At 34.0% G+C, this 14,700-nt stretch overlaps 1 protein-coding gene across 6 annotated transcripts in view; it reads right to left on the bottom strand.

The window, feature by feature from the left end:
• FAM126B (family with sequence similarity 126 member B) overlaps nt 1–14,700 on the bottom strand; it is a 64,910-nt gene that overhangs the window by 46,458 nt on the left and 3,752 nt on the right. For 4 of the 6 annotated variants that reach the window (XM_023535954.1, XM_011369187.2, XM_023535957.1 and 1 more), the window contains exon 3: nt 3,312–3,409. The exons of the other annotated variants lie outside the window; for them this stretch is intronic. The gene's annotated coding sequence lies outside the window, so the exon portion shown is untranslated. The remainder of the gene's footprint in view (nt 1–3,311; nt 3,410–14,700) is intronic. 6 annotated transcript variants of the gene reach the window in all.

Genomic DNA, 14,700 nt, shown 5'->3' with positions numbered 1-14,700 from the left:
TGAGTTCTTTGTATATTTTGGATGTTAGGCCCTTATCGGAGGCGTTGCTTGCAAACATAATTTCTCATTCAGATGGTTGTCTCTTTACCTTATTGATGGTTTCTTTTGCTCTTTAATTTGATGTAGTCTCATTCATTTATTTTTGCTTTTACTTCCCTTGCCTTTGAGGTCAAATTCATAAAATCCTCTTTAAGTCCAAGGTCCTTTAGTTTCATTCCTATATTTTCTTCTATGCCTTTTATTGTTTCAGGTCTTATATTCAGGTCCTTAATCCATTTTGAGTTAATTTTGAAGTGTAGTGATAGACAACAGTCTAGTTTCATTCTTCTGCAGGTGGCTTTCTAGTTTTCCCAAAACCATTTATTGAAGAGGATTTTCCTTTCTCCACTGTGTGTTTTTGGCTTCTTTGTTGAAAATTATTTGCCCATATAAATATGGGTTTACTTCTGGACTCTCGATTCTGTTCCACTGGTCCGTGTGTCTGTTTTGCTGCTAATACCACGCCGTTTTGATTACTGTCGCTTTGTAGTGTAATTTGAAGTCGGGCAGAGTGATGCATCCAGCCTAATTCTTCTTTCTCAAGATGGCTTTGGCAATTCAGGGCCTTTTGTGCTTCCATACAAATCTGATGAGTTTTTGTTCTATTTCTTTAAAAAATGGCAATGGGATTTTGATGGAGATTGCATTAAATCTGTTTAATACTTTAGGTAATACGGTCATTTAACTGTGTTGATTTTTCCAATCCAAGAACACAGATTATCTTTCTATTTCTTAGTATCTTCGATTTCTTTTAATAGGGTCTTGTAGTTTTCATTAGTCTAGCTATGTTTAAATTCTTTTACCCCTTTACCAGCTATATACCATGCCTCATTTCTCTCATTTCAAAAGAGGGATAATAGTAGTACTGTACTTATTTCATACAGTTATTGTGTTCTTGGAACAGTTATCACAAGGTAAGCACTATATAAGTATTTGCTACAAGTATTACATAATTAATCTTCACGATATTATGTACTATAAAATAGCTTCTATTATTTCCATCTAATAGATAAGAAAATTGAAGTGTAGAGTTGAACGACCCACATAAGGTAATACAGTTTAAGTGGAAGAACTCAGATTTGAATTTAACACCTACTCTAAAATCTATGGTTGAAAAATGTAACCCCAGAAAGAAAGAAAGAAAAACAAAAAAGAGAAAATTAAAAAAAAAATTTTTTTAAATAAAAAGAATAAAAGAAAAATGTAACCTGGCCCCTTTCTCATAGCTCATACTACTCCCCACCAGAGCCTTTTATGTCCTGGCCATACTCTCCTTTTAGTTTCTCTAAACCTTCACCTCAGAGATTCTGTGCAGGCTGCTCCAGCCTCAAATGCTATTCTACTCCTGCTATTTAAACAGCTGGCTCTTTCTAATCTTGTTAGTCTCAGCAGAACTTTCCTGGCCACTTTAGCAGCCCTTTTTCCCTTCTCCAGTTTTTCCATTCCAACAAATATGATTTGTTTTCTTCCCAGAGCTTTAGATGTATTAGATCCTATTATTTATTGTCTATCTTCCTCTATCTGATTGTAAGTTCCATGAGAACAGGGTCCATTTCTGTTGAGTTCATATTTGAGTGCTCACATGCACTCAATGCTAACAAGCATACTATGGTATCTGGACATATGGCAGGAACTTAATACATAGTTGTTGAATCAGTGAACTACATTGCTTACATAACCTTGGACAAATCACTTAAACCCTTTGGGCTTCGGTTTTCTAGAAGTTACTTTCTAAATCTAAAATCCTGCAAATGTATTTTAGTACCTTTGTTTGAAAAATAGAATAGTACTAGTTATAGGGAAATTTTGTAAATATATATTTACTAACTAGACTCAGTACCTTTTAGTATCTAGAGGTAGCTATGCATATGGATATAAATATACTACAAGTTTTCTTTTTATTTAACCAGACAATATAGAATTATGTAGATCGTTTCTTCTACTGTACAGTAAACCCATTCCATCAGCTGATATATAAAAACTATATTTAAGAGCAAAACTTAAGCCAATATTCCAGCATGCAGTTCAATTCAGGGCTGTACTACTGCACTTTCAGAGTATATAACAAAGTAAAGAGGATTATCACAGAAAATAATTATCTTTTTGGTGACCATGGTAATGGCAACCTTTATTAGCAAGCCCTAATACAACAGAATGGACAAAATAATAAACTGCTGAAACATGATCTGAAAGAGGTCAATTGCTACTTGCCAGGAAGCAAACTCACAGTACTTATGCAAGTACATACAGTAAGATCCCCATTACCTACATGGGGAGAAACTGTATCTTAGCTGACAATCAGCATATATCATTTCAGGAACTGTCAATTTACAGAGAATTGGACTATAAGAGACAGTACAGCCAAATAGTTAAAGAGTATGTATGGACTCTGGCTTTGGACTGCCTGAATTCGAATTCCAGCTCCATGACCTACAAGCTATGTGTTCTTGGGAAAGTTACATAACTTGTGGCCTCAAATTCCTCTTTCATAAAATAGGAATACTACGTTAAAGGATTTTTTTTTAGATTAAATAAGTTAACACATCTGTGAGCAAAACTAACTTTAATACCTGCACTTAAAGGCTTCTGGTGGGCCAAAATGATTGAATAAACAAAGCTATACGAGCATGAGGACAACATATGAGGCAGTAAAAAATGATTCTGCAACTGCACATTTTCAAATGAGGTCAACAACTATTTAGGTATTTCAAGGTATAAGTCTGAAACTTAAACACTTAAAATGTTCTGTTATTGTAAACACTAAGTTCTCTAAGGAAAAACCTAGTGCTACACTGTCCAATATAGTGGCCAGTAGCTACAAGTAGTTATTTAAATTTAAATTAAAAGAATATTTAATGATTTAATTCCTTAGTTGCACTAGCTACATTTCAACTTCTCAGTAGCTAAATGTGGTTTGTGTCTCCCATACCAGACAGCACAGATATAGAACACTGACATCATCGCAGAAATTCTACTGGATAGCACTGATCTAGATGTAGCTAAATAATGTAGTTATGCTGAATAAATTCGATAAATCAATAACTGTAAAGTTTAGGCAATAAAAAGGTTAAAAGATACAACTATTAAAAAGGAAACACTTTCAAAACTAAAATTCAAAGGCAATAAGATGTGATTATGTGATTATTTAAAGTCTCCTAGTAAACTGCTTAATAAATAGAAGCTACTCACCAAAGAGTACCAAAAAACTACCATGTCTAACTATATGAGAAATTCATTCTTTATCCCTTAATAAGTTAAATTCTTTAATTTACCTCTGTTCTAAGATCAGTTTTCTAAAGGAGGAGGTGGCACAGGAATGCAGCAGAGTTCAAGTGTGGAATTCATTTGTTAAGACAAATAATTTGCAGCTCTATAAAAAATAAAAATGAAAAACTGTGAAATATTGAAAAATAATATCCTCAAGAATGTAATACAAAGAACAATTTTGAAAGACATAATATAGTTTATCTAATTTAAAAAATAATTAGTGATTAAAAAATTTCTATAATGACTTGTATATATTTGTGAACCGTTATCAAACCTAATATCTTACAGATAATGGCTAATGTGAAACTAAAACTCAGTTAAAAAACATTAGATGTGGATAAAGGAAGTCTGCGTTTTACTTTCAAATTAGGCATTAATTATCTGTAAAACGTTGAGTAGGTTACTTAAATTTTCTGGAGCCTCGCTTGAATAATCTACAAAATTAAGATTTCTAGCTAAAAATTCTACGAATCCAACTTTTGAAACAAACATATCACACACATGAAAGCAATCATTAAAATTTTAATATGCAATATAAAACCAAACTTAAATAATAAGTATCAATGACTATAAAATCATTTTGAATCAGTTTCACGAAAAGAACTGAAAATTTTATCATTTTTAAAAAGGACACAGAAAATGCTATTACTTGAATTTCTGACACAAAAATATATTAAGAGTTTTTTGATTAGAGAAAATTATTTTCAAATTGCTAAAAGTACAGTTTTATTACAAATTAATAACTATTTTGCTGACCACATTATGCTCTACCTGATTTAAAACTATATCACAACTATAAATCTAAAACACCAAATGAAAATTAACATTTTAAAATGTTCATTAACAAAACGTCATTTTTAAATACAAAGAATACTGCTATAAAATTATCATAGAATTATTACATTATTATAAAGTCTCCAATATTTGCAAAACTGAAGATATATCAGGACCTCCTACTCCAACCATAGCAGCTGACTTTAATCTCATATATTGGGCTATTATAAGATTTTTATTTCATGAGAAATTCTGTAGTGGGGGAAAAAACTTGAAAAGGACTAACAGAATACCTCTGAGAAGATATACAAGAAACCAGCAACACTTTGGGAAAGGGCACTGACTATTTTTTTGTACCTTGGAAATTTTGAACCATCAAGACAACTGGCAGATTTTAAAGTAGTATAGGAAAGGAGACTTGAGAGCTATGCTGGGAACCTCTATAGAGATGGGTCTCCAACAATCTTTCAGAACAAAAGATACAGATACTCACTAGGCCCTGAATTTAAGAAAACAAAACAAAATAAAAACCAAACAGGGCAAATGATAGGGAAACTGAGTTTTATTAAACTTTAACACATCTTTAAATAGCTCAATTCTGGTTAGTTGGAGATAACTAGCCCATCACCCATTTGAAGAAAAGAAAGAAATAGGAACCCTGTAGGGAAGGTAACACTACCTGGAGCCTTTGTCGTTCTTTCATACACAAAGTCTGGCACACAATCAAGAATTACTTTAAAAAAAAAAAATTACTAAACAGGCAAAGTGACAAAATATGACCAATAAGAAAAAACAAGGCAAAAACAGCATACCCATTCCTCTGACGTGCACATAGGCCATTTTCCAGGATAGACCATCTGTTGGCTACAAATTAAGTCTTACAGATTTTAGAAGATAAATATTATACATAGTATCTTCCATGACCACAATGGAATAAAGTTAGAAATCAAGAGAAGGAAAACTGAAAAATTCACAAAACTGTGGAATTTAACTCCTCACTTTTAAATAGCCAATGGGTCAAAGAAGAAATCACAAGAGAAATTAGAAAATACTTAGAGCCACATGAGAATAAAAACAAATATACCTAAGCTTATGGGATGCAGTGAAAGTTGTGAAAAGGGGGAAAATTTATAGCTATAAATGCTTACATTAAAAAATAAGAAAGCTCTCAAATCAACAACCTAACTTTACAACTTAAAGAACTAGAATAAGAAGAATAAACTAAATCAAAGCTAGCAGAAGGAAGGAAATGAAAATAATAAATGATTAGAGCAGAGATAAATGAAATAGAGAATAGAAAACAATAGAAGAAAACAAAACCCAAAACTGGTTCTTTGAAAAGGTCAACAAAATTGACAAAACCTTAGTTAGATGGACTTGAGAGGGAGAGAGAACACAAATTACTAAAATCAGAAATGAAAGGGTGGATATTACTACTGATACTACAGAAATAAAAAGGGTTATAGAGTATTATGAACAAATGTACACCAACAAATTGGGTAATGAAATTCCTAGAAACACAAAACGTTCCAAGACTAAATCAGGAAGAAATAGAAATTCTGAATAGACCTGTAACTAGCAATATGATTGAATCAGTAATCAAAAACCTTTGACCCCCAAAAAAAAATCCCTGGACCTGATTGCTTCACTGGTGAATTCCACCAAACATTAAAACAAACAAACAAATAAACAAAAAAAACAATACAAATCCTTCTCAACCTTTTCCAAAAAGCTGAGGAGGAAAGAACACTTTCACTCATTCTATGAGACCATATTACCCTGCACCAAAGACAAAGACACTACAAAAACAACAACTGTAGACCAATATCCCTTATGAACAATGATGCAAAAATCTTCAACAAAATACTAGTAAACAGAATTAGCAGCATATTAAAAGGATTATATACCATGACAAAGTGGGATTTTTTTATGAATGCAAGGACAGTTCAACAACAAAAGTAATATATCACATTACTAGAATAAGAGAAAGGAATAAAACACATGAATATCCCAATGCAGGAAAAGCATCTGACAAAATTCAACACCCTTTTATGAAAAAAAAAAAAAAAACAGTAAAAAACAAAACAACAACAAAAAACAGGAATAGAAGTAAACTACCTCGACATGATAAAAGCCATCTATGAAAAACCCAGAGAATATCAAACACAATGGCGAAAGACTGGAAAGGAAAACAAAATCATCTGTTTGCACGTTATATGATCTTATATGTAGAAAACCCTACAGATTACACACACTCACACAAATAAAACCTGTCAGAACTAATGAATTCAAAAGTAGCAGGATCAAACTCAACACACAAAAATCAGTCGCATTTCTATATACTAAGAATAATCAACCTGAAAAGGAAAGTACAAAAATAATTCCATTTACAAGAGTATCAAAAAGAATACTTAGAAACTAACCATGAAAGTGAAAACTACACTACAATGAAAACTACAAAACATTGATGAAAGAAACTAAAGGAGACCTAAATAAATGGAAACTCATTCAATGTTCCCAGATTAGAAGATTTAATAATGTTAAGATGTCAATACTCCCCAAAGCAACCTACAGGTTCAATGCAATCCCTATCAAAACCCCAATGACGTTTTTACAGAGATAGAAAAATCCATACCAAAATTTATATAGAAGTTTAAGGGACCCTGAGTAGCCAAAACAATCTTGAAAAAGAAGAACAAAACTGGAGGACTCATACTTCCTGATTTCAAAACTTACCTCAAAGCTACAATAATCAAAACAGCGTGGTACTGGCATAAGCATTGACAGATATATCAATGGAATAATTAGAGAAAAAAATGGAACATTTAGCTAATGTAAAAGCAAGCAAGAAAGAAAAAAAAAAGATGGGCCAAATAGCAAACAATAGTAAACTTCTATGTATAAACATAACTATATTAGTAATTGTATTACAATACATGGACAAAAAATTCCAAATAAAAGACTGAGTTTGTCAGCTGGATTAAACAAACAAGCATACTTTTTAAAAGAGACACACTTTAAATATAACTACACAGAAAAACTGAAACTAGAGGATGGAAAAAATATACCATGAAACACTAGTATACACAAAAATAAAATTGATATACTCTTCTAACATCAGAGGAAGTAGAATTAAGGCAAGAAACATCATTGTGAATAAAGGAACCAGTCAAACAGGAAGATTCACAATCATAAACTTGTATATATCCCAAAGTAATCTCAAAATACATAAAACAAAAATTTTCAGAATTAAAAGGAGGAACAGACAAACTCTTAATCAGAGACTTTAATGCACCTCTCTCTGTCGTTGAAAGAAAAAAGCAATAACCAGTAAGATCTGAACAATGCAATTAACAAACGACTTAAAAAGACCTATACAGAATATTCCAACAAGCAACAACAAAAGAAAAATCACAGGGGCAGCTCCATAGTGTAGTGGTTAGCACGTCTGTTTTACATGCAGAAGGTCCTGGGTTTGCGCCCCAGGTGGAGCCACAGACCATACTCCCCGAGTATGCACCACGAGCGTGTGGGAGGAGATGCCCCACCTTCAGAGATCCAGTTAAGAGGAGACGGCAACATCCGCAGGTCAGGGGTGGAAGTGGCAGGGCGGGGGGAGGATTAAAGAGGGGGAAAAAATCACATTCTTTTCAAGGGTACATGAAACATTTTATCAAAATTGACCACATACTGGGACTCCAGGAAAGCCTCAACATAGTTCAAAAATGATGACACCATTCAGAGTATGTTCTCTAACCACAACATAAGTAGCTAGAGATCATTAATAAAACGACAATAATTAATAAATAAAAATCTAGAAAAACATCAACTACTGGAAATTTAAAATTATACTTCTAAATGATCTAAAGGTCAAGGAAGAAATCAAAGCTGAAATTAGTAAATATTTTGAACTCAATACTAAGGAAGATATAACATTAAAACTTGTAAGAAGCAGCTACAGCCTTAATTGCATATGCAGGAAATCCCCACTTTGTATGTATAAAGCAAAAGCATAGTTGCTATATGCATGAGTTTCAGCTAAACTATCTGTATTTGCAGAAAAGCTGAAAAAAAAAATCAGTGGTTCAAGTTTCTAAAGAAGCTAGAAAAGATAGCAAATGAATGAAACAGAAAACAAGCAAAATCAACAAAGCAAAGTTGGTTCAAACTTGTACAAAGTCTCCTAGAGAAGTGAAAATAGAAGACTTCCCCTGATAAGCAAAATTGCCCTGGTGAGATTTAGTAGCTTTGCTTTGTACATAGAAACAGACACAGAAAGGCAGCCAAAATGGGAAGACAAAAAAGCAGAAACCATATGAGAGAACAGAACAGCGATCCAGGAATAATGGAGTCAAGCAATCTAACAGATGCAGAGTTCAAAACACTGGTTATAAAGATGCTCAATTAACTTAGGGGAAGTATATATGAATTCAGTGAGAACTTTAACAAACAGAAGAAACATAAAAATGGAAATGGAAATTATAAAAGAGAACCAGTCAGAAATGATGAACACATTATCTGAGATGAAGAGTATATTAGAGGGAATCGACAGAGTGGATAAAGGATAGGATCAAACTGATATAAAAGATGGGGAAGCCAAGGACACTTAATCAGAACGGCAAGAAAAAAGAAGCCAAGACTATAATAATAATTTAAGGAGCCTATGGGACACAATTAAATGTAAAAATATCTGTATCATAGCAGTACCTGAAGGAAAACAAGAAATTGAAAAGCTTTTTGAAGAAATAATGATGGAAAACTTCCCTAACCTAGTGAAAGAAATAGACATACAACCCCAGGAAGCTCAGAGAGTCCCATAAAAGATGAATCCAAAGAGGCCCACACCAAGACACATCATAATTAAAATGTCAAAGGTTAAATACAAAGAGAGAATCTTAAAAGCAGCAAGAGAAAGCAGTTAGCTACCTACAAGGGAGCACCCATAAGACTGGCAGCTGATTTCTCAAAAGAAACTGTGCAAGAGACAAGGGCTTGGCACAAAATATTCAACGTGATGAAAACCCAGGATCTACAATGAAGTATACTTTATCCAGCAAAGCTATCACTTAGAGTCAAAGGACAGATAAAGAGCTTCCCAGACAAAAATAAGCTAAAGGAATTTATCAACACCAAACCAGTATTACAGGAAATGTTAGGGACTTCTTTAAAAAAAAAAAAACATGTATCAAAAATGTGAATAAAGAATGGTAATAACTATATTCCTATCAACAAGTACCTCAAATGGAAAAGAATTAAGTGCTCCAACCAAAAGACAGAGTGACTGAATGAGTAAGAAAACAAGACCCTCCATTATGCTGCCTACAGGAGACTCACTTCAGATTAAAAGACACACACAGACTAAAAGGAAGGGGATGGCAAAAAGATATTATCTTGATGGACCTGGAGGGTATTGCGCTGAACAAAATAAGTTGGATAGAGAAAGATAAATATCACATGATTTCATATACATGAGGAATCCAGAACAAAATCAACAACAAAACAAAAATGGAAATAAACTCATAGATAGAGAATATTTTGAGCGCTACTAGATGGGAGAGGGAATGGGGGGATGACACAAAAGTGCAAAGGGATTAAGAAGTACAAAAGGATAGTTACAAAACAGAAATGGAGATATAAACTTTAGGGGAAGAGGGGTACTAGATTTAGTGGGGCGATTGCTTTGTGAATTACATGGATCTCTGATCACTATGGTGTACAACTGAAACTAATGTATTATTGTATGCCAACTATAACTGAAAAAAAAAACCTCACTGACTAGTACAATGTAAATATGAGCAATTGATTGTCTATATTTCAATAAAGCCAGAAAAAAATTAAAAAAAAAAAAAAAAAGAACTGGGTGTTCTGACTCACCAAGCCATAGAAGTTGAATGAGCCAGTAACTTTCCATCACTAGGTGGAAGTGATATTGTATGTAAGGTATTAGCTTTTCCTCTCCTTCAGGGCACACAAGAGAACTATACTTCTCTACATATTTAAGTCAGATGTGATCTCATGACTTGCTTTGACCAATGAGCAGAAATGATTTCTATAGAAACATTTAACTGCCAGTATGCACTTGCCTGCCTGTTCTACCCTTGCCACCATGATAAAAGAAGCAGAGATAAATAGAGAGATGCAATGCTGACCCTTCGTGTGGAAATCTGCTGCTCAGGAGTCACCCAGACTTGTAGCAGATTTTACATGCGAATAAACGTGTTTTTTTTTTTTTTAAGTCATCATTTGACGATTGATTATTACCACTACACAAGCAGCTAATCCTGACTATAATGGTTATACCTATGATGAGGTCAGAGCAGGCCCTAAAAGTACAAATAAGCCTTAAAAACAAATAGTACAGACACCCATCACATGCATGTCTACTAAATGTCAATTCTCCCTTAATCTATGGCCTTGTAGAATTCCCTATGATCAAAGAAAAAAGCAATAAAAATTCTAGCCCGGTTTAAACATCATCCATATGATATGCTGGCATTACCCCTACACAGAGGTGGCCCTGCAGGACAGGAGAAAAGGGAAATCCTGCCAAAAGGCAGATCTTCAAGGAGTTGTATCTGGTTGTTCACTACACCTGAAAAGAGATAACCAGAGGTACAAATCTATAGTGTAGCTAGACAGACTCTGTCACCCGTACTTGTTTAATATGCTCCTGAACAACCTGTCAGCATGAATATGAAATTATATCTTGGCTCAACACAGACTTCCCCTCACCAATGTCAATCTACAATTTTATGACATGCCAGGCTATCTCACATCCTCATGTATTTTCTTAACCTACTCTCACTTCTGGAATGCCTTTCAACTACCCTCTAGCCTAACTACTCTACCTTTCTTTCAAGACTCATATCAAGTCACCTTCTCTTTAAAGCCTTTCCTTAGCATACAATCCTGTATTCACTCAAAGCCCTTTTTTTTAACCCTTACTCACAAGTTCTTAACCTAAAATTCATAGGCCCCCAGTGATCTCTGAATAAAATTCATAAACTTTGATGGAAAGAAAATTATATCATTCTTTTTACTAATCTCTAAAATTTATCATTTCATTCAATTATAAACGTAGGCAAAAACAAAACAAAACGAAATATCTATTGGTGACCAATAGATATTTTCATATCAAATTACAGTTGCTACAGACATCAAAATATCATATAAAAAAAACCAGATTAACCTCCTTCAAGTTTTCAGGAAACACTGCTGTAGCACAGCAGTCAGATAATACTGATTCTCCTACATATTTTGTGGACTATTCTATTTCATAAAGATTTCAAATCTGTCCTACTTTACTTCCCATTTAATGTCTTTTGTACTTGTGTTCTTTTTCTTATTAAGCAAAACTTTTCACAAATTCTTATAGTGACTGCGTCATTTTTTTTTTGGACTTTTTCATCTTTACATTAAGAAAATGGAAAATAATCTGATCTCTCTGTGGACTATCATTATGAACTTTTTACACATCTCCCCCAAATTCATAAATTGACATTTAACCCCAGTGTGATGATATTAGGAGGTGGGGCCTTTGGGAGGTGATTAGGCTATAAGGGTGGAGCTCTCCTGAATGGGATTGGTGCCCTTATAAAAAGACACTCTCACCCTTTCTGCCATGTGATCACACAGTGAGAAGACAGTCATCTCTGAACCAGGAAGTGAGCCCTCAACCAACACACAAATTTCTGACACCTTGATATTGGACTTCCTAGCCTCCAGAACTGTGAGAAAAAAAAGTCTGTTGTTTAATCCACCTAGTCTATGGTACTTTGTTATGGCAGCCTGAACTGACTGAGACAGAGGTCCTTCCAACAGAATGTGGTAGAAGGGCCATTATATCATATAACTTCCAAAGCCTAAGCCTCAAAGAGTCCTTGCAGCCTTGCAGCTTCCACTTTCACCTTTTAGAACACTACCCTGAGAATGCCATGTAAGAATGAGAAGGTTGAGAAGCCTACTAAAGGATTAGAAGCCGCACTGCATTCAGAGGACTGAAGTACTCTAATAACCAATAGACAGCCAGCACTAACTGCACACATGTGGATCTTGGACCTTCCAACTCAGTCAACTCTCCAGATAATTCAACTGCATGAGAGAGATAATGAAACCAACAGAGGAAATGCTCAGCCAACCTACAGAATCTTGAAAAATAATAATTTTTTTTGTCCTAAGTCATTAAGTTTTGGGGTGATGTTTCAGGCAGCAATATCAAACAAATAAACTTTACAATAACAATACTTAATAGTTTCTGGAAGGTAAGAAAAATTACTTGGAAAAAAAAAGAAAAATTACTTGAGATTTTTGTTTTTGTTTTTTCCTCTAATTCGCCTATTACAGTATCCTGGAGGTCATGTTGACCCCACTGCTTCATTTTGTTGATCAAAAAAAGAAACTAATTTATTAAAGTACAATGGGGAGCCATTAAAGATTCTTTGTGAAGTAATATGTGATAGATATTTTAGAAAGAGCACTCTGGTTGCACTGTAGAATGGACTGGAGGGAGGAAAGACTGAGGACAAGATGACTAATAAGACTATCAAAATGGTCCAAGTGAGAAGCCTAGGAAGAGGTTAAGGCCTCAACTACTGCTGCTACTACTACTACTACTATTATGTTTATTATGTATTTATGATGGACCAAATACTGTAATCAGAACCTTACATATATTTACTCATGTAATCCTTATAACAACTCTTTAAAAAACTTTTAGATTGAAATAATTATAGAATGACTCACAGAAAGTTCCCAAAATATGTGCCAGAAGGTCCCATGTACCCTTTGCCCAGTTCTCCGTAATGGAACACCTTGCATAACTATAGTAAAATATCAAGACTAAGAAATTGACATTGGTACAGACCACAGAGGTTATTCAGATATCACCAGTTTTACAAGCACTCATTTGTCTATGTATGTGTGTAGAGAGAAGGGTTCTATAAAACTTTATAACATATGTAGATTTGTGTAACTACCACCACAATCAAGACACAGAACTGTTCTATCACCAAGAGGCTCCCCTGTAGTCACTCACTCCCTTCTCCCTGATTCCTAACCCTTGGCAGCCACAAATCTGTTCTTCATTCCATAATTCTGTCATTTAGAGAATGTTATATAAATGAAATCATACAGTATGTAATCTTTTGAAAGTGGCTTTTTTCACTTGAGACCCATCCAAGTTGCTGCAAGTTTATCAACAGCTCATTCTTTTTTACTGCTGCATAGTAGTCAGTGGTGTAAATAAATGTACCACAGTTTGTTTAATCATTCACCTGCTGAAGAACACTTGGGTTGTTTCCAGTTTGGAGCTATTAGGAATAAAGCTATTAAATGCATTCATGTCTAGGTTTTTATGTGAATATAAGTTTCAATTCCTCTGGAATAAAGTCCCAATAGTACAATTGCTGGGTTGCACAACTGTTTTTAAAGATAAAGAAACTGAGGCTATAAATGGTGGAGCTGTGATTCTAATCTAGATAGTCTGCCTCTAGGTCCTACCTAACTCTTCATACTATTTCTAGTGGTTGTAAAACTGAGAGGAATAAATGGAATTAAAGAAACAGTAAGAAGGTAGAGTCTACAGAACCCAGAGTCAACATATGAGGGATATATGAATAAAAGAGTCAAATGATAACACTAGGTTCCAGCTTCAGCACATTGGATGATAAAATATGAATTCACTTTTAGATGTATTTGAAGGACCTGCAGGTCATCCTCACCTAGCAGGCAATTAGATTTATAGCATGGGAACTAGAGATCAAGAAAAAGCTCTGGATTAGAGACACAGATTTGAAATCATCAAATTTAGATGCTAACTGAGTAAATAAGATCAGAGGGACAGGGTACAGAATGAGAAGAGATTTGACAACAGAACCCAGAAGAACAGAAACATTTTTTCCCCCACAAACAATAAATAGTAGGTACTGTGATAGACTGCCAATTCATATTAACTTTAGATTTGATAAGAACTTCATATCTACTATATGAGTTTTACAATTAGAAAGTAGAAAGTAGAAAGGACAGTGGCATACTCTTCCCTCCCTACTCCCTTTTTTATCTAAAAGAACTACAAAAAGAATACACGCTGATTAAAAAACCTCAATACTACTTTGTATGATACTGTAATGGCAGATACACATCATTATACATTTGTTCAAACCCATACAACGTACAATACCAAGACTGAATCCTAATATAAATTATGGACTTTTGGTGGTAATGATGTGTCAATGCAGGTTCATCAATTATAACAAATGTACCACTCGAGATAATGATAATAGGGGAAGCTATGCATGAGTCAGGGGGAGGGGATATATGGGAAATCTCTGTACCGTCCACTCAATTTTGCTGTAAACCTAAAATTGCTCTGAAAAATAAAGTCCAGTAAAAAAAAAATTTTTTTTAAGCCATAGAAAAGAATATGTAAAAGTATTAAGTTTTATTTCCAGGTCGGCATCCAACTCCCTCCACCAATTTTTCAAAAAATATATGGGGGAAGAAATTTAAGGAAGTAAACTGTCAAATCTTAGTAGCTAACAAGATTATATTAAGAATCAAGTACTACTGAGAGTCAATGATTACATCAATTATACCTTAATTTAAAAAAAAAAAAAGTCAAGG

Source organism: Pteropus vampyrus, unplaced genomic scaffold, assembly GCF_000151845.1.
Source record: "Pteropus vampyrus isolate Shadow unplaced genomic scaffold, Pvam_2.0 Scaffold146, whole genome shotgun sequence".
Classification (NCBI taxonomy): Eukaryota; Metazoa; Chordata; class Mammalia; order Chiroptera; family Pteropodidae; genus Pteropus; species Pteropus vampyrus.
This window is presented reverse-complemented; position numbering and strand designations above follow the sequence as displayed.